The 23,822-nt window shown below is 47.7% G+C and overlaps 3 long non-coding RNA genes and 3 other non-coding genes across 10 annotated transcripts; 4 read left to right on the forward strand and 2 right to left on the reverse strand.

Annotated features, from left to right (window-relative positions):
• The first annotated feature begins 9,574 nt into the window (after positions 1-9,574).
• On the forward strand, positions 9,575-9,738 carry LOC131746803 (U1 spliceosomal RNA). Its single transcript, XR_009332666.1, has one exon. It is a non-coding gene; the product is annotated as a U1 spliceosomal RNA (small nuclear RNA).
• On the reverse strand, positions 9,581-17,884 carry LOC136794289 (uncharacterized). 2 transcript variants are annotated; one of them, XR_010840877.1, is made up of 4 exons: positions 17,303-17,884; positions 16,213-16,328; positions 15,527-16,013; positions 12,498-14,953 (listed from the first exon to the last, which is right to left on the reverse strand). It is a non-coding gene; the product is annotated as an uncharacterized lncRNA (long non-coding RNA). The 2 variants fall into 2 exon arrangements; XR_010840876.1 differs by lacking the exon at positions 15,527-16,013 and having other exon boundaries at positions 9,581-14,953.
• Positions 9,898-22,750, forward strand: LOC136794288 (uncharacterized). Its single transcript, XR_010840875.1, has 3 exons — positions 9,898-10,399; positions 10,496-10,583; positions 22,640-22,750. It is a non-coding gene; the product is annotated as an uncharacterized lncRNA (long non-coding RNA).
• TRNAQ-CUG (transfer RNA glutamine (anticodon CUG)) lies at positions 15,472-15,543 on the reverse strand. Its single transcript has one exon. It is a non-coding gene; the product is annotated as a tRNA-Gln (tRNA).
• On the forward strand, positions 16,769-19,763 carry LOC136794287 (uncharacterized). Of its 4 annotated transcripts, none has more exons than XR_010840870.1 (4): positions 16,769-16,990; positions 17,294-17,864; positions 18,352-19,286; positions 19,400-19,763. It is a non-coding gene; the product is annotated as an uncharacterized lncRNA (long non-coding RNA). The 4 variants fall into 4 exon arrangements; XR_010840873.1 differs by having other exon boundaries at positions 18,352-19,195; XR_010840871.1 differs by having other exon boundaries at positions 17,493-17,864.
• TRNAN-GUU (transfer RNA asparagine (anticodon GUU)) lies at positions 19,241-19,314 on the forward strand. The gene has a single exon. It is a non-coding gene; the product is annotated as a tRNA-Asn (tRNA).
• Positions 22,751-23,822: the final 1,072 nt, after the last annotated feature.

Genomic DNA, 23,822 nt, shown 5'->3' on the forward strand with positions numbered 1-23,822 from the left:
CCCGACGGTGAGTCCTGAGGGAACTCAGGAGGGAGACAGATCGGCTGCCGGCTGCCAAGCCATCAGCCAATGCAGCCACCCCCAACGGTGCACCCTGAGGAGGCTCAGGATGGGAAAGAACTGGATACTGGACCCAGGTAGCTGTGGTGCATAGCAAAGGACTGATTTCAGTGAGCCCAGACTTGCATCTTCCCATACGTAGAAAAGTACTAAATTCATTAACTTGAGATGTCTGGTTTTCTTTAATTAATAGTAATCTTTTGATGTTCCCACTACCTGGTTATTGTTGCAAAACTCCTATATATCCTGGCTCCTCCCTCACCTCTTTGGAGCAGTCCCTCGGGGCTATCTGAGAGGCTGCCTCCGAGGCTTGGAGTCCTCAGAACGTCCGCTGAATAAAACATAACTCTCAACTTATAGGTTGTGCTTTTCTTTCTTTCTTTCTTTCTTTCTTTCTTTTTTTTTTCAGTTGACAGAAGTCAGAGTATTTTTAAAGTCTCCATCAACTTTCCTGCCAAGCCTCAGTTTGGAGTCACTACAAAGACCACGGTCCTGTGTTAGACCTGAACGGTCTCCGAGGGATCCCAGCTCGCCCAAGAACCGCCAAGAGTCGAGAGTCGCTGCAACACGCAAGAGGTTTATTAGGAGCCGGTGCACCGGGGTTCCTTGGTCCTCACGCAGGAGGCCGAAGAGGAACACCCCCCCCCCCCCAAGCGGAATCACATACATTTTATAGCTTTCATTTTTCATTATGCAAAGTGTGGATATATCAAGGGTTTTTTTTCTCATTGGTTTGTTTGTTCCGGACCGGAGTGGGGACTTGGCTCTAGTTCCTTGATTGGTTGGCTCTCGGATGCCTACTTTACATTTACCGGAGTGGGGTCTTGGCTCTAGTTCCTTGATTGGTTAGCTGTCGGATGCCTACTTTACATTTTCGTGTTTTTGTGGTGGGGGGGGTTGAGTCACATGAGTTATGGTTGGCTAGGGCGACCTTTAAACTCTGGCTTAATCATTCTTATCACCCGCCATACTTGTTTGCTCGGAACGGTTTCTGCCCAGGGGGGACATTCCAGTATCTTATTGCCAGCCGAAAAAAAGCTCAAAGCTCAAAAGTATCGATAGGGAAGTAGGGGTGTAAGTATAGTTAAGGCCCTACACCTGTGCAGTGATCCTCCCCAACATTACACTGGGTCTCGTAACTACTCCTTTCTCTTCCTATTGCTATGGACTGAACTGTATGTATCCCCCTAAATTCATATATTGAGGCCCTAACCTTCCATGTGACAGTATTGGAGATAGATCACGAGGGTGGGGTTCTCAGGATGGGATAGTGCTGGGAGGGGGGTGAAAGAGGGGGATTTTCCCCCTTTTATCCCTCTTGAGTTCTTTAGGCTAGATTAACAGGAGAAAAAGAAACAAATTTTAATTCACATGCTGGGAGATCTTGAGGCAGGAGATAGATGGTCCCCTGGCTGTGTAACGGAGCAGGACCCAGTGGCGCCTCTGGGGGGGAGGATAGGCCTTTCCCCATACTCTCTGCTTTTAGCTCCTCTCTGAAGTACCTAAATAACAGTGTTTGATGCACATTTCCTGAGTTGTTTTGCATATGTGAAAAAACCCACCTCTCCAACAAATGGAAGATGTTAACTACTTGACGGCCATGAGCACATAGCCCCAGGCCTCCTGGAGCCTAAGGACTGATCGCGTTAACCCCCGTGACGCCGCCCTGCTACCTCACCATCAGCCAGTCAGAGAATTGTGCACAAGCTGATCACATAACCGGCAACACCCCCTCCTTCACCTGGCTTTTAAAACTGCTTTGCCGAAACCCTTTGGGGAGCTCAGGGCTTTTTAGGGCATGAGCCACCTCATCTCCTTGCATGGCCTTGCAGTAAACCTTTCTCTGCTCCAAACTCCGATGTTTCAGTTTCTTTGGCCTCACTGTGCGTGGGGTGCACAAACTTTCATCAACAGCTGAGCAGCAGGACTCTGTGCCCTGTGGACAGATGCTCCAAAATACAGATAAAGGCAGGGGCAGAGGGGAGCTGAGTCCTGCCCAGATTAAAGATAAAGAGACCACATATTTCTCATTCTTGAGGTCCAGGAGACCTTCCCGACTCCACATGTGCAGAAAGGCTCCTCGGGGGGGCCAAAAAGGGAGGGGGGGTGCGCCACCCCATAATTGGTGGGTGTCAACCTTCCCGCAGGCCTCGGCGCTGGAATCCATCTTGGCTTAAGGGATGTGAGCGCACACAGGGGAGGACCCTGAGTTATACCAAATACGGACTCAGAACCAAGCAAAGCAGGATGATTGGCCAGAGGAAACCTGGAAGAAATGCCCCATATAAGTGATTTCAGCTACCACGAAGGTGCTTCTCTCTTTCTGAGCCCGCTCCTGTGTGTCTGTTCACACGTACTCTTTTTTTTTTTTTCCTTCTAATAAAACACTTCACTTGTTTCTGTACTTTCTTTCTCTTTGCTGAAATTCATTTCTACAAAGCAGACAAGCTAGAGCCTTGTCACTATCCACTGGCCCTCGTGGTCTAGTACTTAGGATTCAGCGTTCTCACTGTCAAAGCCTGGCTTCAATCTCTGGTCCAGGAACTGAGATCCTGCTTGAAGCCGCTGCCAGTGAAGGCCACACGAGATCAATTTCATAGAAATGGAACCTAAGAAGTTGCCAAAGCAGGTAGCTTTTGTACTTTTTAGACAGAGAAACTATAAGTTTGTGAGTAATTGACAGGACAAAGGAAGTTAGGTTTGGGGCGCTCAACTAGTAAACAATCTAAGTGGAGTTTGGGCTTGGGATAGTAAATTAAAGAAGTGGCATGGTTTGTTTATATAAGCTTCTCAGCTTGAATTCCCTATCTCTGATAATAAGGGTGTCTGTCCTTCTACCACCAGATGCAGGGAGTACACCTTTTAAGAGTCTTTTTTTTAAAAAAATAATTTTATTTATTTTTGGCTGCGTTGGGTCTTTGTTGCAGTGAGCGAGGGCTACTCTTCCTTGTGGTGCACGCGGTTCTCATTGTGGTGGCTTCTCTTGTTATGGATCACAGGCTCTAGGCTCACGGGCTTCAGTAGTTGCAGCACCTGGGCTCAGTAGTTGCGGCACGCGGGCCCTAGGGTGCGCGGGTTTCCGTAGTTGTGGAGCACGGGCTCAGTTGCTCCACAGCATGTGGGCTCTTCCGGGACCAGGGCTTGAACCCGTGTCCCCTGCAGGTGGATTCCCAACCACTGTGCCACCAGGGAAATCCCAAGTGCACCTTTTATATGAGAGATTTATTTCCTGCTTTCAGGGACACAGAAAGGAGAGTCAATGCTTTGGCCATTTAAAAATTTTTTTTTTTTAATTTTATTTATTTATTTGTTTGTTTTTATTTTTGGCTGCACTAAGTGGCTTGCGGGATCTTAGTTTCCGGACCAGGGATCGAAACCGCGCCCTTGGCAGCGAAAGCCCGGAGTGTTAACCACTGTGTTACTGACCAGGGTTCTTGACCTTCCCCAGTCAATAGAAATTGACTAGAGGTCAGACAGGAAATTCAGGCAAGGCTTTATTGGGGCCCTTGCTGCAGCAGGTAACAGTTTCCCTTGCTCACGCTCCCCGAGGGAGGGGCGAGCTGGTTCCTTAGACAGGGTGAGGGTAGGGGTGTGTCCGGGGTTCAGGCCAGAGGGGTGGCTTAGGTGTTTTGCCCACCCCTATGGTGGTGTTGAGTGCAAGGGGCATGCATGCCCAGTACCTGCTTTTGCTCCCGACACCCTGTTTTTTTGCTCCCGGTTCTTCAGAAGGGGCCGTTGGGTTTTTTGGGCTTTTCGTCCATAATTTGCCCCAATTGTGCATGCACACAGTTAATTTTAATCTCATATAGTTTCTTTGTATTTTGTTGCTGGAGGAGAGGTTTGTCCAGGTGCAAGCATTGCGGCACTGCAGCAAAGTGTCCCAGGTCACAGCCTGTCTCATTCCCCCAGAGAGACTGTACACCCTTAAAGGGTAAGGGGTCGAAGGTCTCTTCTTCTGAAACTTCTTCCTGCTGGACAGGGGCCGCAGACCCCAGCCAACCCTAGAGGTGTAGAAGTCCCTTGCTGACTGTTTCAAGGACCTGTAGGGACCTGAGGCACTCTCCGCTGGAATGGGTTGAATTCCTTGAGCCATCATGAGCCATACTTCAAACTGTTGGAGCCTAGAAGACACAAATTTAACCAAAACGTTAAACAAACAAGGGCTAAAAAGGAGATGAACAACAATAGCCATTAAAGGTCCTAGAAAGGGAAGGAACCAGGTTAACTCTGGGCTTCCTTAACGGTTGACTAGACAGGGAAGGCAATGTTGCCCCTGCCAAGAAGCCTTTCTCCTTGGATGTATATTTTTGTTAATCTCGGGGTTAAAGTTTAACATGTTTCTCTATTTTGGGAATGGAAGGTCTGGACCTGTTGGTCCCAGGTCTCCTTCTTGGACCAAAAAGTCTTAGTCACAGGTTTACAACAGTAGGGAAGACAACAGAATCCTAGATGAAATATAGCATAAATTAGTATGACTGAAAAGAAAAGGGTTATGAGAAAATAAAAACATCCTGCCAGAAAGTTTTTTATACCTTGTGAGATCCAAGAGAACAAATTAGAGAACCAGTTTTCAATTTCCCCACCCATTTTTTTTTTTTTTTTTTTTTTTTTTTTTTTTTTGGCAGCGTTGGGTCTTCGTTTCTGTGCGAGGGCTTTCTCTAGTTGCGGCAAGCGGGGGCCACTCTTCATCGCGGTGCGCGGGCCTTTCACTGTCGCGGCCTCTCTTGAAAGCAGGAAATAAATCTCTCATATAAAAGGTGCACTTGGGATTTCCCTGGTGGCACAGTGGTTGGGAATCCACCTGCAGGGGACACAGGTTCAAGCCCTGGTCCCGGAAGAGCCCACATGCTGTGGAGCAACTGAGCCCGTGCTCCACAACTACGGAAACCCGCGCACCCTAGGGCCCGCGTGCCGCAACTACTGAGCCCAGGTGCTGCAACTACTGAAGCCTGTGAGCCTAGAGCCTGTGATCCATAACAAGAGAAGCCACCACAATGAGAACCGCGTGCACCACAAGGAAGAGTAGCCCTCGCTCACTGCAACAAAGACCCAACGCAGCCAAAAATAAATAAAATTATTTTTTTAAAAAAAAGACTCTTAAAAGGTGTACTCCCTGCATCTGGTGGTAGAAGGACAGACACCCTTATTATCAGAGATAGGGAATTCAAGCTGAGAAGCTTATATAAACAAACCATGCCACTTCTTTAATTTACTATCCCAAGCCCAAACTCCACTTAGATTGTTTACTAGTTGAGCGCCCCAAACCTAACTTCCTTTGTCCTGTCAATTACTCACAAACTTATAGTTTCTCTGTCTAAAAAGTACAAAAGCTACCTGCTTTGGCAACTTCTTAGGTTCCATTTCTATGAAATTGATCTCGTGTGGCCTTCACTGGCAGCGGCTTCAAGCAGGATCTCAGTTCCTGGACCAGAGATTGAAGCCAGGCTTTGACAGTGAGAACGCTGAATCCTAAGTACTAGACCACGAGGGCCAGTGGATAGTGACAAGGCTCTAGCTTGTCTGCTTTGTAGAAATGAATTTCAGCAAAGAGAAAGAAAGTACAGAAACAAGTGAAGTGTTTTATTAGAAGGAAAAAAAAAAAAAGAGTACGTGTGAACAGACACACAGGAGCGGGCTCAGAAAGAGAGAAGCACCTTCGTGGTAGCTGAAATCACTTATATGGGGCATTTCTTCCAGGTTTCCTCTGGCCAATCATCCTGCTTTGCTTGGTTCTGAGTCCGTATTTGGTATAACTCAGGGTCCTCCCCTGTGTGCGCTCACATCCCTTAAGCCAAGATGGATTCCAGCGCCGAGGCCTGCGGGAAGGTTGACACCCACCAATTATGGGGTGGCGCACCCCCCCTCCCTTTTTGGCCCCCCCGAGGAGCCTTTCTGCACATGTGGAGTCGGGAAGGTCTCCTGGACCTCAAGAATGAGAAATATGTGGTCTCTTTATCTTTAATCTGGGCAGGACTCAGCTCCCCTCTGCCCCTGCCTTTATCTGTATTTTGGAGCATCTGTCCACAGGGCACAGAGTCCTGCTGCTCAGCTGTTGATGAAAGTTTGTGCACCCCACGCACAGTGAGGCCAAAGAAACTGAAACATCGGAGTTTGGAGCAGAGAAAGGTTTACTGCAAGGCCATGCAAGGAGATGAGGTGGCTCATGCCCTAAAAAGCCCTGAGCTCCCCAAAGGGTTTCGGCAAAGCAGTTTTAAAAGCCAGGTGAAGGAGGGGGTGTTGCCGGTTATGTGATCAGCTTGTGCACAATTCTCTGACTGGCTGATGGTGAGGTAGCAGGGCGGCGTCACGGGGGTTAACGCGATCAGTCCTTAGGCTCCAGGAGGCCTGGGGCTATGTGCTCATGGCCGTCAAGTAGTTAACATCTTCCATTTGTTGGAGAGGTGGGTTTTTTCACATATGCAAAACAACTCAGGAAATGTGCATCAAACACTGTTATTTAGGTACTTCAGAGAGGAGCTAAAAGCAGAGAGTATGGGGAAAGGCCTATCCTCCCCCCCAGAGGCGCCACTGGGTCCTGCTCCGTTACACAGCCAGGGGACCATCTATCTCCTGCCTCAAGATCTCCCAGCATGTGAATTAAAATTTGTTTCTTTTTCTCCTGTTAATCTAGCCTAAAGAACTCAAGAGGGATAAAAGGGGGAAAATCCCCCTCTTTCACCCCCCTCCCAGCACTATCCCATCCTGAGAACCCCACCCTCGTGATCTATCTCCAATACTGTCACATGGAAGGTTAGGGCCTCAATATATGAATTTAGGGGGATACATACAGTTCAGTCCATAGCAATAGGAAGAGAAAGGAGTAGTTACGAGACCCAGTGTAATGTTGGGGAGGATCACTGCACAGGTGTAGGGCCTTAACTATACTTACACCCCTACTTCCCTATCGATACTTTTGAGCTTTGAGCTTTTTTTCGGCTGGCAATAAGATACTGGAATGTCCCCCCTGGGCAGAAACCGTTCCGAGCAAACAAGTATGGCGGGTGATAAGAATGATTAAGCCAGAGTTTAAAGGTCGCCCTAGCCAACCATAACTCATGTGACTCAACCCCCCCCACCACAAAAACACGAAAATGTAAAGTAGGCATCCGACAGCTAACCAATCAAGGAACTAGAGCCAAGACCCCACTCCGGTAAATGTAAAGTAGGCATCCGAGAGCCAACCAATCAAGGAACTAGAGCCAAGTCCCCACTCCGGTCCGGAACAAACAAACCAATGAGAAAAAAAACCCTTGATATATCCACACTTTGCATAATGAAAAATGAAAGCTATAAAATGTATGTGATTCCGCTTGGGGGGGGGGGGGTGTTCCTCTTCGGCCTCCTGCGTGAGGACCAAGGAACCCCGGTGCACCGGCTCCTAATAAACCTCTTGCGTGTTGCAGCGACTCTCGACTCTTGGCGGTTCTTGGGCGAGCTGGGATCCCTCGGAGACCGTTCAGGTCTAACACAGGACCGTGGTCTTTGTAGTGACTCCAAACTGAGGCTTGGCAGGAAAGTTGATGGAGACTTTAAAAATACTCTGACTTCTGTCAACTGAAAAAAAAAAGAAAGAAAGAAAGAAAGAAAGAAAGAAAAGCACAACCTATAAGTTGAGAGTTATGTTTTATTCAGCGGACGTTCTGAGGACTCCAAGCCTCGGAGGCAGCCTCTCAGATAGCCCCGAGGGACTGCTCCAAAGAGGTGAGGGAGGAGCCAGGATATATAGGAGTTTTGCAACAATAACCAGGTAGTGGGAACATCAAAAGATTACTATTAATTAAAGAAAACCAGACATCTCAAGTTAATGAATTTAGTACTTTTCTACGTATGGGAAGATGCAAGTCTGGGCTCACTGAAATCAGTCCTTTGCTATGCACCACAGCTACCTGGGTCCAGTATCCAGTTCTTTCCCATCCTGAGCCTCCTCAGGGTGCACCGTTGGGGGTGGCTGCATTGGCTGATGGCTTGGCAGCCGGCAGCCGATCTGTCTCCCTCCTGAGTTCCCTCAGGACTCACCGTCGGGGGCGGGGGGGGGGGGGGGCGGGGGGGCGGGGGGGGGGTAGTGGCTGAGGCTTGATGGCCCAGCATCCTTTGTTTGCTGATCAGGCAGGCAACCTTTTTCTTCCACATCTCTCTGCTCTCCTTTCTGATCTCCTTCCTTCGGCTGTACCCACCTGGATCCCGAGGGCAGGAAAGAGCAGGAAATGCTGGTTGTGGGGGTCAGCCTCAGGCACACAGATCAGGGGAGAAAGTTATAGAGGGAATGTGGAAGGGCAGAGAATTTTCAGCACAAATGTAATGTGAAAGGGAAAACTTGCAAAAATGTGCAACTCATAACGCACGGAACATATGCAAGGAGAAGTGTTAAACAATAATTTTCAGAGAAAGGTAAAATCATGACTCGCGTAGTTATAACAAATGAACATGTGTTAAAGAACGTATTTGAGGGGCTTCCCTGGTGGCACAGTGGTTAAGAATCCGCCTGCCAATGCAGGGGACACGGGTTCGAGCCCTGGTCTGGGGAGCAACCGAGCCTGTACGCCACAACCACTGAGCCCGCGAGCCACAACTACTGATGAAGCCCACGCGCCTAGAACCCGTGCTCCACAAGAGAAGCCACTGCAATGAGAAGAAGCCCGTGCACCGCAACGAAGAGCAGCCTCCACTCGCCGCAACTAGAGAAAACCCGCGCAACAAAGACCCAACGCAGACAAAAATAAATAAAAATAAAATGTTTATTTAAAAAAAAAAAAAGAACGTATTTGACTCCAAAGCCAGAGGGTGGCAGATAGGTGTTAAAACAACACCTGAAGACGGGGAATAAAATGAATGAAAGTTCCGATGAACGAAATTGAACTTTCAAGAATGGAATAGAGTTCACCGCCAGTCATGATGGACATACACACAATAGTACATCACAAAGACAACTGGATTTGAAAGGAACCGGTTTCCCCTGGACTCCTAAATGTTCTCTATTCTACGCACTGAAAGCCGTTACAGTTCAAAAAAGGTGCTCAGGCTTCAGCAGGCCGCCAGACAGACGCTCGGCAGGACAGAGGTTAAGCAGCCAGCCACGCGCGGACGGCCCGAACGGGTGGGGGCGGGTGGGGGCGGGTGGGGGCGGGTGGGAGGAAAAGAGCCGAGCGGTCGACGTCACTTCCCCCAGAGCGCGCCCGCCCTCTCTGGTAGGCTTGGCTGGACGGCGTGGGAGGAGGGAGGCGCGGAGCAGGGCGGGGCGTGGGCTGGAGGGGAGCGGTAATTCCCGTTGGCTTGACGGATGGGGCGTGTCGTATGTAGATTTCTCAGCGCAGGGTCTGCTGGTTCGTGATCTGGTGGTGCGACGACATGATCTCCCGTGGTGTGGGAGCGAATCGAGGGTTGTTGGTTGCAAGTGCATGGATCAGCTGTGTGGAAGGGGCAGGAAGGCTCGGGTCGGGGCTGCGGGGAGGAAAGTGACCATGTGTGTACAGTATAAGGCTTCTGAGGGTGTGCGAGGGCCGAAGGGGGTGAGCTCATACTTACCTGGCAGGGGAGATACCATGATCACGAAGGTGGTTTTCCCAGGGCGAGGCTTATCCATTGCACTCCGGATGTGCTGACCCCTGCGATTTCCCCAAATGTGGGAAACTCGACTGCATAATTTGTGGTAGTGGGGGACTGCGTTCGCGCTTTCCCCTGACATCTTTTGCGGTGTAAAGAAAGGCCAGTCTGCACTTGCGTGCAATGCAGGCAGTCCTGACCGCGTGTAGTTGCAGTTTTGGTACTGAAAAGAGTACTGCTGTGTTGCTGCGCTCCGTGCTATGCGTGCTGTCCGAGCCGCTAGAAGAGCGTTTATGCGACGTAGACGCAGGGAGCGAGTACACTGCGTGTGTTTTTTTTTTATTTCGACTGCGGGTGGCTCGGAACGGTTTTTCGGTTTCCGAGGCTGTGGGTTGCCGTAGCGGACAGAGCGGTTTTACTGCAGTTGTGCTAAAAGCGGTGGCGCCCGCGTGCGTTCCGCCGTGTGCGGTAGTCACGCTCTTGTTAGCTGGATGCCGCACGCTCGAGCTGTAGTACACACGGCTGTGCTCCAGCGCGCGCGTAACGTTTCTCCATGTTTGAAGCACGCAGGTCGGAACTGTGGCTGAAAGACTCAGTTATTCCCGGAACGTCAGGGTTCGTTTCAGGAACGGACCCGAAGGAAGTGACAAAGCGCTGCGTGACCAGTTTGTTATCGGCTTGTGTGGTGAGAGGCCGGAAGCGGATGCTTTTCCTACCGGATTCATGCCTTCTAATCCTGGACTTAGCTTCTGAAGTGGTCAGCTGCTCCGCTTGTAATCATGGCTGCAGATTTTACTAGGTAACCGTCGTACTCATTGCTTTTATTCCACCCCAAACAGTCTATTCGTAGTTGTCGATCAGGTTTCTATTTCCTTCCTTCGCCTTTTTCTCTCAGGTCTTCTCTTATTGCTGACTTCCATAGACAAAAAACAAACGTCTGTCTTTCAGTCTCCAGTTTGCACCAGACCTGCTGCACTAGCCTGGCGAGTTATGATGTTTCCTTCACATCCCTTTTCGTTAAATGGCCGCGGGAGTTGTGCATAACATTTCTTTATTCAGTGAGAAGTAGTTTTAGTTTGTTCCCTGTTGAGCTACAGTTTAGAAGAAGACCCCAGGCCCAGCGTTGGCAGTTGTGGGCTTTTGGCAAACCCCTTTCCCAGGATGTAGTGTTCCCTTGCCTCACTGTCACTTCTGATCCACGAAGTCCTGGCAAATAAAAACTTCTGGGACAAACAGAAAAGGTCGGACCATGGAAGGAAAGACTGTCGCCCCCTCGTGGCTATCTCGGGGACGGCGCTCATAGAGCCGCTCAGCTCCAGAAGGCGGGGGGAGGGGTGATACTTTACTTAAGGGTAGGTCCAAAGAAAACGAACTAAAAAGCACCGGATGCAGATCGAGTATTTAGATCATTGGAAGTAAAAGTAAAAAATAGAAGTGCTCTTCTCCCCAGCAGCGGGAGTTTTCCCTGTTCAAATATAAAATAACTGAACCCAGACGAAAGTTAACTTTCAGTGCCTTACTGATGAGAAAACGGGTTTTTAGAGTTTTTAACAGATTTCCTTAGTCTCAAGGTTGTCCACGATATTATGCTCTGGATCCCTGATCGAGGAGTTTCTGACCCAAAGAAGCCGAACAATACCGTGACTAGGCACCGCTTGGATATTGGTTTCCAGGCCTATCAGACATACCGAGGTTATTACAAAGACATTGGGTTGCGTCTGGGGTTAGGAGCCCAACCTCTGGGGGAGGGGCTCTCCTTTTCAGTCCTGGTGCCTTCTGTTTGAGCTTGGGCCAACTCCAATTTGCTAGGCCAATTTTGCAAGTGTCATATGAAAATAATATTAAGTACTTCGTGAACTTGTGTAGATTAAATAAGATGATCTAATAAAACACCGAGCATAGTGTGTGGCTTATATTAAGTATGTCCTGATGGGAAACAGTCAAAGATAAGCTCGTACTTCAGGCTGTTGTAACATTTGAATAAATTTTGTATTTGCGAATGTAACATCCATTCACAAAATAAATTCCTATTAAAGAAGAAAAGATTTTATATGGAATTTATGAAACATATGCCCACAAACGGGACTTGTTTATAGCAGCTTTGTTCATAATAGTCCCCAAACTGGAAACAATGCAAATGTCCATCACGAGGTGAACGGATATAATTGTGATATATTCATTCAAAGGAATACTACTCTTTGATAAAATGAAACAAATTCCTGATACATGGCCACAATATGCATTACTCTGAAAAACATCATGCTGAGTGATGAAAAGAGTACATAGTCTGCGGTTCCATTTATGTGAATTTCTAGAACAGGCAAAACTAATCCATAGTGACAGGAACTAGATCACTGATTACCTGGGACAGGGAGTGGTGGGGGATCGACGGCAGAGGACACTTTGGAGTACTGGAAATGTTCTTTCTTCTTGAACAGGGTAGTGGTTACGTGGGTACATTCATTTGTCAAAATTCATCAAACTTGAAATGGATGCATTGTATTATTTTCAAATTACAACTCAAGAAATTTGATTTTAAAAAGTAATAAGAGGGGCTTCCCTGGTGGCGCAGTGGTTGGGAGTCCGCCTGCCGATGCAGGGGACACGGGTTCGTGCCCCGGTCCGGGAGGATCCCACATGCAGCGGAGCGGCTGGGCCCGTGAGCCATGGCCGCTGAGCCTGCGCGCCACAGCGGGAGAGGCCGCAGCAGTGAGAGGCCAGCGTACCACAATTTAAAAAAAGGTAATAAGAATCATTCCAAATTTTAATGTCTTAATAATAATTATTATTATTATTAGCCTTAGAGGGTTCTTTGCGGGAGAGGCCGCAGCAGTGAGAGGCCAGCGTACCACAATTAAAAAAAAAAAAAAAAGGTAATAAGAATCATTCCAAATTTTAATGTCTTAATTATTATTATTATTATTATTAGCCTTAGAGGGTTCTTTTAGAAAAGTCTCTTGTGGTAAACAATTTGATTGAAAGTTCAACAGTTTCTTCATTTTTGTTTTTGTATCTTTTTCTTCCGTTAACTTTATGCACTATTAAATTACATACTTTAAAATGAAAATAGAATCTATAAGAGCTCAATTTTATAAAAGCAAATTTATATATATATTGATATACCAAAATGACTCCATCAGTATTTACCTACCTTAACAGAAGTTGTTTTTGAATTTAAGATGTTTCAAAATTTTACATATGTGCATTTTCTGCATCATTTGAATTTTACGTAACAAGCACATATAATTTTTGCAAAAATTAGAATAACTTAAAAATAGATGTGAGGAAAAATACATAAAGATGTTACCAGTAGTTAATTCCAGGAGGTGGGACTGTGGATGGCTGCTTATTTACTTCTTTATATATATTTAACATTTTTAAATTTAAAGAAAATGAATGACCTGGAAGTGAAAGAACAGAATAGCTATGGAAGAGGTATGGGGTAGGTGAGAGAAAAAGATAAAGGGAGGGAAAAACCTAGTTCTGGCAGAAATGGTGTTTAAGTTGGAGATGTGCGGGGAGCAGCTGTTGGGATAAGAAGGATGTTTGGGAGGCAGGTGGGTCATGAGGATATTTAGGACAGTTTTCTGCCCGTTACGTGACTCCTCCTTGGTGTTTTTTTCAAAAGAAATATACAGACTTAAATTTCTTGTCAAGTATCTTTACCATTTGTGTTCCTCTTTGATTGGGAGCATATCTTGTGGAGCCAGGCGGGCTTCCGTTCAAATTCCTGCTTTCAAATCCCACTCACTGACTGAGCGACGAGACAAGTTACTTAACCTTTCCATGCCTCAGTTTTCTCATATGGGAAGTGAGGACGATGATACGATATAGGCCTGTTGAAAGGATTAAATGAGTAAACCCATGTAAAACTTGTAGACTATGCCTGGGCACATGGCACTAACATGTAATCATTGAGTGTAAGCTCTTGTGTTTTGGGCACAGCACTGCACTGCATAAAGACTGGGTGGGATTGTATTTAAGTTACTGATACTTTTCAGCGGCTGTGGACCCTCCCAGAGAGAGTAAAGCAATCCTCTCTGACCAGCAGTAACCTCCTGGGCTGGGAGGATCTGCAAGTATATTAGCTCACGTGGTCAGCTCATCAAAAGGGGAATAATGGTCCAATTCCTTGCTTCAAGAATGCCCCAATTTAAAAAAAGAAAAATTATGATTTTACAGTGGAAAACATTTCTACACAGGACACAAGACCCAGAATTTTAAAAGAGTGATACATATGACTACATAAAAATTTATACTCAAAATACAAGCAGTGAACTTTAAAAATATCATACATGTGATACAAAGTTACATACGCCCCCAAACTTGTTATGGGAAACAGTAGTCCCCGATCCCATCCCACATTTCTTTTTTCCAGGGATAACCACTTTCAACTCACATAACCAACTGTTTGGCTATTTATCGCCTTATCTCTGAATAAATATTGAGACTCTGATTTTCCAGTTTCCCGCCCCAGGCCCTGCAGACCGGCCTGCAAAGGGAAGACTGGAGTTTGTGTGTTTCCCTACCCGCCACTCGTCTCCAAGGCAGCCGCCAGGACTTCCACTCGCTTGCAAACCAACACAGCCCACCTCACCCCTCCAAACCCAACCGGCAAAGGAAACTTTGCAAGAACAAATGCCAGGCAAGCAGCTTGGCGATTTGGGGGTGGAACCGGGTTCTCGTGCAGGTCGGTAAAGGGTGGGAGCGCTCCAGAGTGAGGAGCTGTGGTCGCCCAAACCCAGCGACTGCCCCCGCTGCGCTGCTCGCCCAGCTCCTCTCCCTTCCAGCGCCTTTCTCCCTTCTGTGTCATTCTCTCCTCTTTCCTGCTCTTTGCCTTCCTCGGATCTTTTCGCGGGCCAAACACCTTTCTCGTCACGTCCTCCAAAGACAGCTGTGTCATTCGGTCCTTCGTAACCTCTGAAAGTTCCAAAATCTAAAACTCTGAGAGATGCTCCTTAGCACCTGGAAGAGAACATTTTAATTAGCCATTCAAGTCTATCACAGTCCTCATCCATACGTTTCTACCGAGCAGTAGAGGACAAAAGTGTTTCCATCCGGTCCCGTCCTGGGGCGTCTTCTCGGTGGAGCAGAGTCGCGGCAGGACGAAGGGGCGCCCGCCAGTCCCGGACTCGGAGCGGCTCCGGCTCGTCTCACCTTCGGCCCCGGAGGAGCCGGGCCGGGCGGCCGTGGGTCAGGGACTTGGGGTCTCCTCAGACGCCGGAATCCGCGGCCGGGGCTCCCCTTTCTGGCTGAGCTTGGGACGAAAGGACGAGGTTTCCTGGAGTGAAGGTTCAAGTCTTAGCCTAACGGCGGCTTTTCGTGTCCAACGGAGACTTAGGAGCGAGAAATTCTGAATAAAATGGGAATAAAGTGGGATAGGATCCATTAATATTCGGAATAATAGGGCACCTGAATACGACACAGTACTTCCCATCCAGGTCTGGAACCCTCGACCCGAAAGCTAAGACGCTGTCACCCTGGCTGCTCAGAGACGTCACAGCCCCGCACCGCGACCCTCTACTCACGGGGACAGCCGCGCAGTTAGTTACAAGACGTGCGGTGCGAAGCCCCCTCGCGGGGCAGGACTCAGTGGGCGCAGCCTCTGCCTTTTGCCCCCGAGACCCAGGGAGACCCGACGAGGGGTTGCCACCAGCTCGGTCGCTGCGCCCCTGGGCGGCGGGGCCGGGGCCTCCGATGGCCAGCGACGGGCAGAGTCGCCAGGGTCCAGCGGGGACGCCGCGGCCTCGTCCCCCCACCTGCCCGCCACGTCCGCGTGGAGCGCGCCGACCGCGCCTCTCCGGGACGCGGGAGCGGGAAAGCACGTCCCATCTGAGGAGTAAAATATCCAGGTCTTTCAACTAAATAGTAAGGTCCCACCGAGATTTGAACTCGGATCGCTGGATTCAGAGTCCAGAGTGCTCACCATTACACCATGGAACCTCCTCGAGACGTGCCTCCTCTATGCCGCCACAGATGGGTGAGTACTTATTTAGCCTCCACGCGTCTCAGCGATAATCCCAAGGCATTTCTTCTACGGTCCCGACAAGACTTGAATACGGTTGACCCCGCGTGGGTGGTCATCCGTCGTGCTTTCTCTCTGCTCCTCTCCTTTGATTGACTTCTCTCGGTTCACTTGCACCTCAGAAAATGAGGTAAAATCCACTTTGGGCTTCGGGCCAGGGAAGAGCCCCTGAAAGTCGCCATCATAAACCACATATTCTGCCTCAGTTTGCCAGAGTGTCCCATCCTGAGGTAAAATTTCTGCAAATAATAGTGTTACTTTCCTTTTCTTTGCCTTCACACTTTTCCCATTGCCCAGAGAGGGCAGACGATTGTCAGGGCAGGAATTGGGACTTCCTGGGTCCCTTGGTTACACAGCGCCGATGACACTCCAAAGCTGCCACCAGCTCCTACGTGTAACATATAAAGTGTGTCAGCAGTGGAGTGGGAATGGGAGGCAGGAGACCTCTCCTTTTCTTCTGCATACACTTCTGATGAAGGGGGGGGGGGCTAAGTTTTTCTTACAACCAATGTAGATTTGTTAGATGTACAGTGCAAGTAAAAATTAACGTTTACACCAAACGCTGAGACAAAGCAGGCCGTACTCACCTGGGGTGACTCAAAATCAACGACGTGCTGTGGAGGCCACAAGGCAGCGCTGGGACACTTCGGCAGTCACAGACTCTTTCCTCAGAGCTTGGTCAAGTCGGTTCCATTCCAATTTCCTAATATATCATGACCCAGAAATTGCACGGCTTAAAAACAGTGTACACATATCCAGGTACCCAAGAGCACTCATTGCTCGGTCATAGAGCATGTGCATCCAAGTTGTCTGACAGTGTATACAGTATGTATGTACACAAAATACCACCACACTAAATATTTACACGTGTAATAGGTATAAATCCACACTATGTCTCAAAATAATAGTCTGCGTTATTTCATTTCCCCTTTACTTCTTCATTTTCTCCCAAAGACATGTCTCCCTTTATCCAATACACAGAACAGGAAAATTCGCTTTAAAAGAAAAGAGCTGTCGGCCAAAAAAGACGCCCAGTGTTGCTGGGAGACGTCCCAGGGACTGGACAAGAGTTGACTCAAGGAGGAAGGAGGCCCTTGTTACCAGGAGGAAGTTCACAGCACCGGGCTGAGGAGAAGATGAAAACTCCCTTCTGGAAATTCCAGAAGTTGAGCGGCAACAAACAACACGAAGCGCTCCTCCGGGAGAACTTCAAGATCAGTCAAGGTTTATGAGTGCAAGGACCAGAGGGGGACTCTGGCTGATACAGGAAGAAAAGAAATCCGTGGAAAGGACGTCGAGGGATCACAGAATGGCCGGGAAACCCGGAGAGCCGGGCTCTGACAAGGGGCAGAGAAATCCAACGAGGTTAGAACCGCGTGGAGGGTGGAGGGGCGGTCTTTGAGGGACCAAAGCGTGCGTGTTGGGACTGAGAGCCCAAGGTGAGAGGTGGGGATGTGGTGATGGTGGGAGCTGCCGTGTGTTGGGGGCCAGTGAGCAGAACTACCCTGGGAATGTAACTCTTCCTCCTCCTCCACCTCCTCCCGCTCCTCCGATGCCTCTTCCCTCTCCCTCCTCCCCCCTCCCCCCTCCCCCCTCCCTTTCTATCGCTCTCCCTCGCTCTCCTCTCCCCTCGTTCCTCGCTCTCCTTCTCCTCACCCCCTTGCACAGCCCCTTCACCTTCCGGTCCGTCCTGTCCTTCCGCGCCGCCTCCTTCTTCTGTCGCTGGCGCTCCTCCTTCCTTGGCACGTAAAGAATGCCACCAGACGTCGCACAGTCCGGGAGGTTTCCACAGTCTGGGAGGAAGATGTGGGAATATTTTCCACCATCGCGAGAAGCACGAATGCCTTTCTCTCTGGTCTTCGCAAAGACTCTTTGCGGGTCTTCGGGAGACGGAGTGAGGCTGCGCTGAAGTTGCTCTCGGCGAGGCGACGCAAGAGCGACTATCACCAGACCCCTGCCCTGGTGGAGCTCCCCTGATGGACGCAGGAAACCGAAGAAGGAAGCGGAGGACCCCACCGGCCCCAGAGGCCTCTCCAAAGGGTGGGCAAACGCTCATTTTTCTCACCGCCGCCGGCTCTTCCCGTTTCCTCCAGCCCGCGCGTCGGTCCCGGTCCCGCAAGCGGAGAACTGGCGATGAAGGGCGGTCCGGCGACAGCGGAGCAGACCGGAAGAGCAACCACAGGAGCCCATGCTTTGATGCCGTTTACAGAAATTTCTAGAAGGAGCAAACTAATTTAAGGTGAAATAAATAAGGGTAGGGGTCGTCAAAAGATTCCGAGGATAATGACCATAGTATTTATGATTTCACTGCTTGTAACGTTATTGATCCAGCAGTTACTAAACCCAGGCAGCAACAGAATGAAGTAGAACGTTCTCACTGGTCCCATTTTACAGAAGAAAGAAGGGAGGCCCAGAACCTTTATTTGTTCAAGGCCACACAAGGGCAGAACCACTTTTACCACCCAGAGCTTGTGCTCCCGCGAGCACAGATTAGTTGGGTCTTTCTTCTCAGATGTGGGTATATCAGGATTTCTCAGCTGGAGGGGTGGGAAGAAGAGCAAGAAGCAGAGAGAGGGCAAGAGAGGGGGCGAGGGAGGCCTGGAAGCACAAATTCGTTTCTTCTTCCCCTCCCCTCTGCTTCCTCCCTCCTTCCCTCCTCCCTCTCCTCTGGCCTCCCGCGTTCTCTCCGACGCCAGCTCGTTCCCTCCTTCCCCACTCTGTTACAGGACAGAAACGGGGCTCATCTCTCTGGGATGCCCGCACCAGCCTCCTGGGAGATCTCAATGCCCTCGTCCCCAAACCCGCCTTCCCGCGTCGGCTTTCGCTTCCCGCCGGTTCCCCGCCCCCAGGATCGACGCCACAGAACGCAGCCTGCTCAGCTGGGCGCGGGGAGCTGCACCGCGCAGACGGGGATCTGTGGGCCTTTCCGTTGCCCGCCCCACGGGATGCTGCGAGATCAAATAACCAGAGTAAAGGCTTTCAGAAAAGAAATGTTCACTTCGAAAACTTTCCCTCATTTCCATTCTCAGGGGTCTTCATGGGACCAAGGGCTAAAGACGACAGTGTATTAATCCAAGTGCTAAGAGCGTCCTGGCGAGTGCCAGACCCTGTTCTGGACGTGGGGACGCAGGGGCGACCATCACGGCGACCGCTGCCGTTGTGGAAATCGCGTGGTGGACACAGGAAACCAAAGCACCACACCGGCCCCCGGAGGCCTCTCGGAAGGGTGGGCAAACTCTCATTCATTGGGTGTCGGCGAGGAAACCGGAAGAGCCGGGTTTCCGGAAGAGCCCACCGGGTGTTCAGCTATCCTTGGACCCCATTCGGTTCAGGGCCGGAGGGTCCCGGCCCGGGCTCCGGGTGTCTCCGGGGGCGCTGGCATCCGAGGCGGGTAAGGGGCAAGGCGGGGTCAGGCCATTCTGCTGCCCTTTTAGTTTCCGATAAGGCACCTAAGGCACCAATTTCAAACAGGATAAAGAACATCATTCATCGCGCTAAACTTTCCGTTTTTCCGAGGCTTTGGAACTGTCACCGTTCTCCTGTGGGGCGGGCGGCCCATCCTGGGAATTAGTAAGTGTCTCCTGCATAGAGAGCCTAGACGGGACGCGTGCCGCTGTCTCTGTGGCGCAATCGGTTAGCGCGTTCGGCTGTTAACCGAAAGGTTGGTGGTTTGAGCCCACCCAGGGACGGTGGGAGAGAGAGCTTCCTTCTTCTTCTTTTTTTTTTTTTTTTCCAGAACCCATTCAGGGTTTTCGGTGCTGAATACCATTCCAGGTGTTCCATGCTGATTATTACCTGTACATCGGCTCCCACAAAGTTTAACGAACTGCATTCGGGGTCCTATCCACCTCACGACGGCTGCCAGTCTTGGGCCACCCCACCTTCCCAGCTCTACTGTCTATCGTCTCTACTGGACTCCATACTTGCCTAACTCACGACCTCCTGAAAGAGATCGAGGAATCCACAGTCTGGTGGGATAAAGTCTTTAATCTGCCAAGTCCATAGACTTGGACAAGAAAGTTATATTTTATGTGTCTCAAATGTTTCATCTGTGAACGTCAGTACTTGTTCTACGAATGATGTTGTCAGTCAGCTCATCATCGTAATTCTCCTCTGCATTATTTTTAATAAAGGCAGTTCTTCCACGGTTGTGTTTTATTTGGTTTCATGGTTTCACGATGACGAATGTGCTGGAACCATCATTAGTGTACACACACCTCTGACCACTCGTGCAGGTGTTTCCATAGCGTAGAGAACCGGAAGTGCAAGTGCTACCGTTAGTGTTTCTATGCTTCTAATGTTGGTAAATCCTGCAAATTTGCCCTCCACAGAAGTGGGACCGAATCATCCTCCATTTTATTTTCCAGCCTTTCAATGTCCCTTTCTTCATTTACTTGCCAGCACAGCAATCTTTCTATACATCTCTCTATGATAGTCTGACTAATAAAGGGAGCAGTGCCCTCCCGACATAACTAAGGGGAAGGACAACAGAGGGACATTGTGGGCACTACACACAGATATTCTATTGCATATGTTCGAAAGCTAAACATTCAATAGTTTTACAGTCCCCCAATCACTGTAATTGTTTTCTCTGCTGACCTAGTCAACTGGGTCCGGAGAAGAACGCCCAGAATGACCTCTTTGACAACGTCCTGCCAAGCAACTTATCCAAAGAGGAGAATCTCGCTGATCCCACAGGTTTTTCTTCCTTCTCCCCTTTCCGCTTCTATTTGTAAGTTTTGGTTATACTTTTAATTTGATGAAAACAATCGAATGCCTGTCCTCCCTCCTATAAAACGGGGAATTCGCATGCGAATAAGTGTCTCTATATTATCCCTTGACACTTTTCTGTGTGTTTGTTTGTTTTGTGGCTGTGACTATAACCACTAGCCCATCTAAGACACATCGTGGGAGCCAAAAGAATCCTGACCCCCACAGTTTCCTGCTTCAGACCTGGACCCTTAGAGCTATTGGCTCATGGTTGCTCTGTTCTGTTAAATCTCATGTGCAGAAATTGAGCATTTTGACTTTTTCATACCGTGTGGTTACCGGACAGGTATTTTCTCTCTCTCTCTCCCTCTCATTTGTGCAGCGCTAATTTCTCCTCTCAGTGCTGGATTCCGGGTTTAATTTTAGGAAGCGAACTTCTGGGGATAATCCCTGTTGGGTGGTGGTTGACAGGGATCCATTCCCTGTCAGGTAGACGATGCCAGCTAATGCAGACCATGAGTCTTTTTTCCCTGCTGCTCGTCCTGAGGATCCTGGTATTTCCTGGCACGTGACACCCCAACAGTGAGAACATATCCACCTCTTGCCTTTCCACTATTTGGTAAAAACCATGTGGGCCCAGGCAATAATTGTCAATAACTGCAAGAGTGTAATATCTACAATAAGGACGATCTTAATATGCAATGGTTCCCTCACAAGGAGCTCAACATTAATGAGGGGGATTCATACAGGAAGAATATTGAAGTTTTAGCACGGAATAGGCAGCCTTCTTTCACTGGTATACTCTAGTTTCTAAATAACTGAAAAAATTCAGACGAATGTCCCTTAGGGATTGCTTAAATCAGACTACAGACAACAGAGGAAAGACATTCATATCATTAGAAACAAGCAACAAAGTCAGCAACATGGGCACTTGGGACAAGTGCTAGAAATCAAGATTTAAACCTTCCAGAACTGTAAGCCAGTTCAGTCCTTGATACAAATGGATGAGGAGCAATGACTTCATGCACCGATACATACCCTGGAGACTCAAAAGCGTATCGCTTTCAGCAATGAGGGTCCTCCAAAAACCTAAATGTTGCTTAATTATTTCACTTTGTTTCCCTCACTGGCAAGTGTTATTAATGCATATCATTGCCTCTGCTTTCACTTTGAATAATGCCCACTAGTTTGATGGCTTCTTTTCCCTTTTAAACCTATTTTTTCAGAAAGAAACCAATATTATTTTCTCTTCCTCTGGAGAGAATGGACAAATTAGGTGTCTAACAATTTAAAGGAGTCACTTCCCCAGTTAGCTTCAGGAACGTAATAATAACATATATAAATCTAAAATAGGAAGATTAAGAGTTTCTGGGAAAAATGCTTTACTACTTATGCTGTCAATGTGGTAGCTATATAAGGAAAAATCGTGTTGTTGAATTCGTGACAAGGAAAAATAACAAATTTAGCTGTAGATTAAATTAATGGTCTTGAATACCTGGAACAACAACGACAAACAACAGATGATATTGATAACAAAGATGAATCTTAATACTTTTATGCAATTTAAATAATTTATATGCTTGATATATAATGGCATTTAAAGTGTTTCTATCATGTTGTTTTTTTTAACTGAGATGTGTCAGTAAAATTAGATCGGTTTAATAATTTCGGTCTAAAAATGACTATATGTATGTTTTTTGTTTTCAGATTACCTTGTAATATAGAAAATAATGATGGTATAGTATTCTAGTATATAATTCTTGGCTTCATTTTGGCTTGAAAATCTGAGTTAAGTTGGACTTCCTAACTTTCCCATAATGGTTGTACTAGTCAAATAAGCGAACATATCCAATAAGTTTTTCAACTTCTAAAAATTTAAATTTATGTGTTGAAGTATATTAAATATACTAGTCAAGTACACTAAATATACTAATATCTTCAAAGAGGAATGAATACTTTTACTTCTAGAAACCAGATGACTCAATTATTCCACTTGTAATTTCTGGGAAATATTTTTAGGTGTCATGAAATATATGATTCCATATATACCAATATATGATTCCAACAGTCTCACGTTCCAATATGTGTCAGCCTAAATTATAAATTCAAGATCTAGAGTTAACTTTAATCCTTTGACTGATATTAAATTGATTTAATGAACGAATCATCTTTGGTTGCCTGCGAATTCTCTCCGTCTTTGTCCTTCCCGTTTGGACTAATTTCCTGATAGGTTGGCTGAAAACAACGCTTTCGTTGGGGAATGCTGTTGTTTTCCGGTTTCACATATATTTCTGTATTTTGCAGGTCTTTGGCTGGCGCTGTGGCTATTCTTACGTGCTCCCTTGACAGAAGTTCGGTAGAGTGGCTTGTGTTTTCCCTGCTCTGACACTTCAGAATCATAACCTTAATGCTGCGCACTGCATGGCTTCTGGAACCTTGTCAAAGGGCCTCCTTGCTTCCTGTTACACATTCATTCTTTGCACGGCACTTGCTTTTTATCACAGCAAGCACCAAAGTCCAGCTTTGCAAAGAAATAATATCATTGAAAAGAATGTAGAATAATCTACCGTTGCCAGATTTTACTATGTAAGTTACACCTCAATAAAGCTTACTTTAAAAAAAAAAAAAGACAAACAAAACCAAATGTTGACAGGATGGAAAGCACTGGAAATTCTTATTCATTTCTGGAAAGGGTATAAAAAAGTTCAGCAGGTTGGAAAAACAACTTGGCAGCATCAACTGAGCGTCATGCATACACAGTTACGTGCTGTGGCCCAGAAATCGTACTGTTAGCTGTGCTATACCTTTGACCTGTGCTCTCCAATAGGATAGGGGCAAGCCACATGGAGCTACTGAACCCTTGAAAGTTCCTAGGGCCGCAGGCTGTGGTGATAATATTTTGATGTAGTAAGTCTCCTAAAACATTAAAATAGATTAAAATAGAAAATTCAACATTCCTGTGACAGGTTTGAAAACTAATAAAGGGAAACGTCACTAAAACGAAGTCTGGAGAGCAGAAGTGGTAGCTCCCACGGGGCAGCGCTCAAGTGCAAAGACAGGGAGTGTCATCAGTTACAGACCCAAACAGAAGAAGCATCAACAGGAAAGAAACATGGATTACAGGCCCCAACAGAAAAACATGTACATTGCATCTCCTGCAAGAAATCAGCAACTTGGCAATGAGAAACCGTCATCACCCTGAACTTTCACTTTTCTCCAGTGGACTTGGCTTCAGAACAACCTCCCTCAGCTTCCTTCTCTTTCTCTGTACAGTAAGGTTCCTTCCTCTCCTTTGTTTGTGGGACTTGCCTGTGGCTTTTGCTATAGCTTGCTTGTCCTGAATTGCAGTTCTTCCGCTATTCCTGAGTAAACCCTTTTTGCTGGAAAGAAACCCCAAAACCAACCCCCCCCAACTTTTATATATTTTTATACTTATAAATTTTTAAAATTTATTTGGGTTTTTGGCTGCATTGTGTCTTTGTTGCTG

Source organism: Kogia breviceps, chromosome 1, assembly GCF_026419965.1.
Source record: "Kogia breviceps isolate mKogBre1 chromosome 1, mKogBre1 haplotype 1, whole genome shotgun sequence".
Taxonomy (NCBI): Eukaryota; Metazoa; Chordata; class Mammalia; order Artiodactyla; family Physeteridae; genus Kogia; species Kogia breviceps.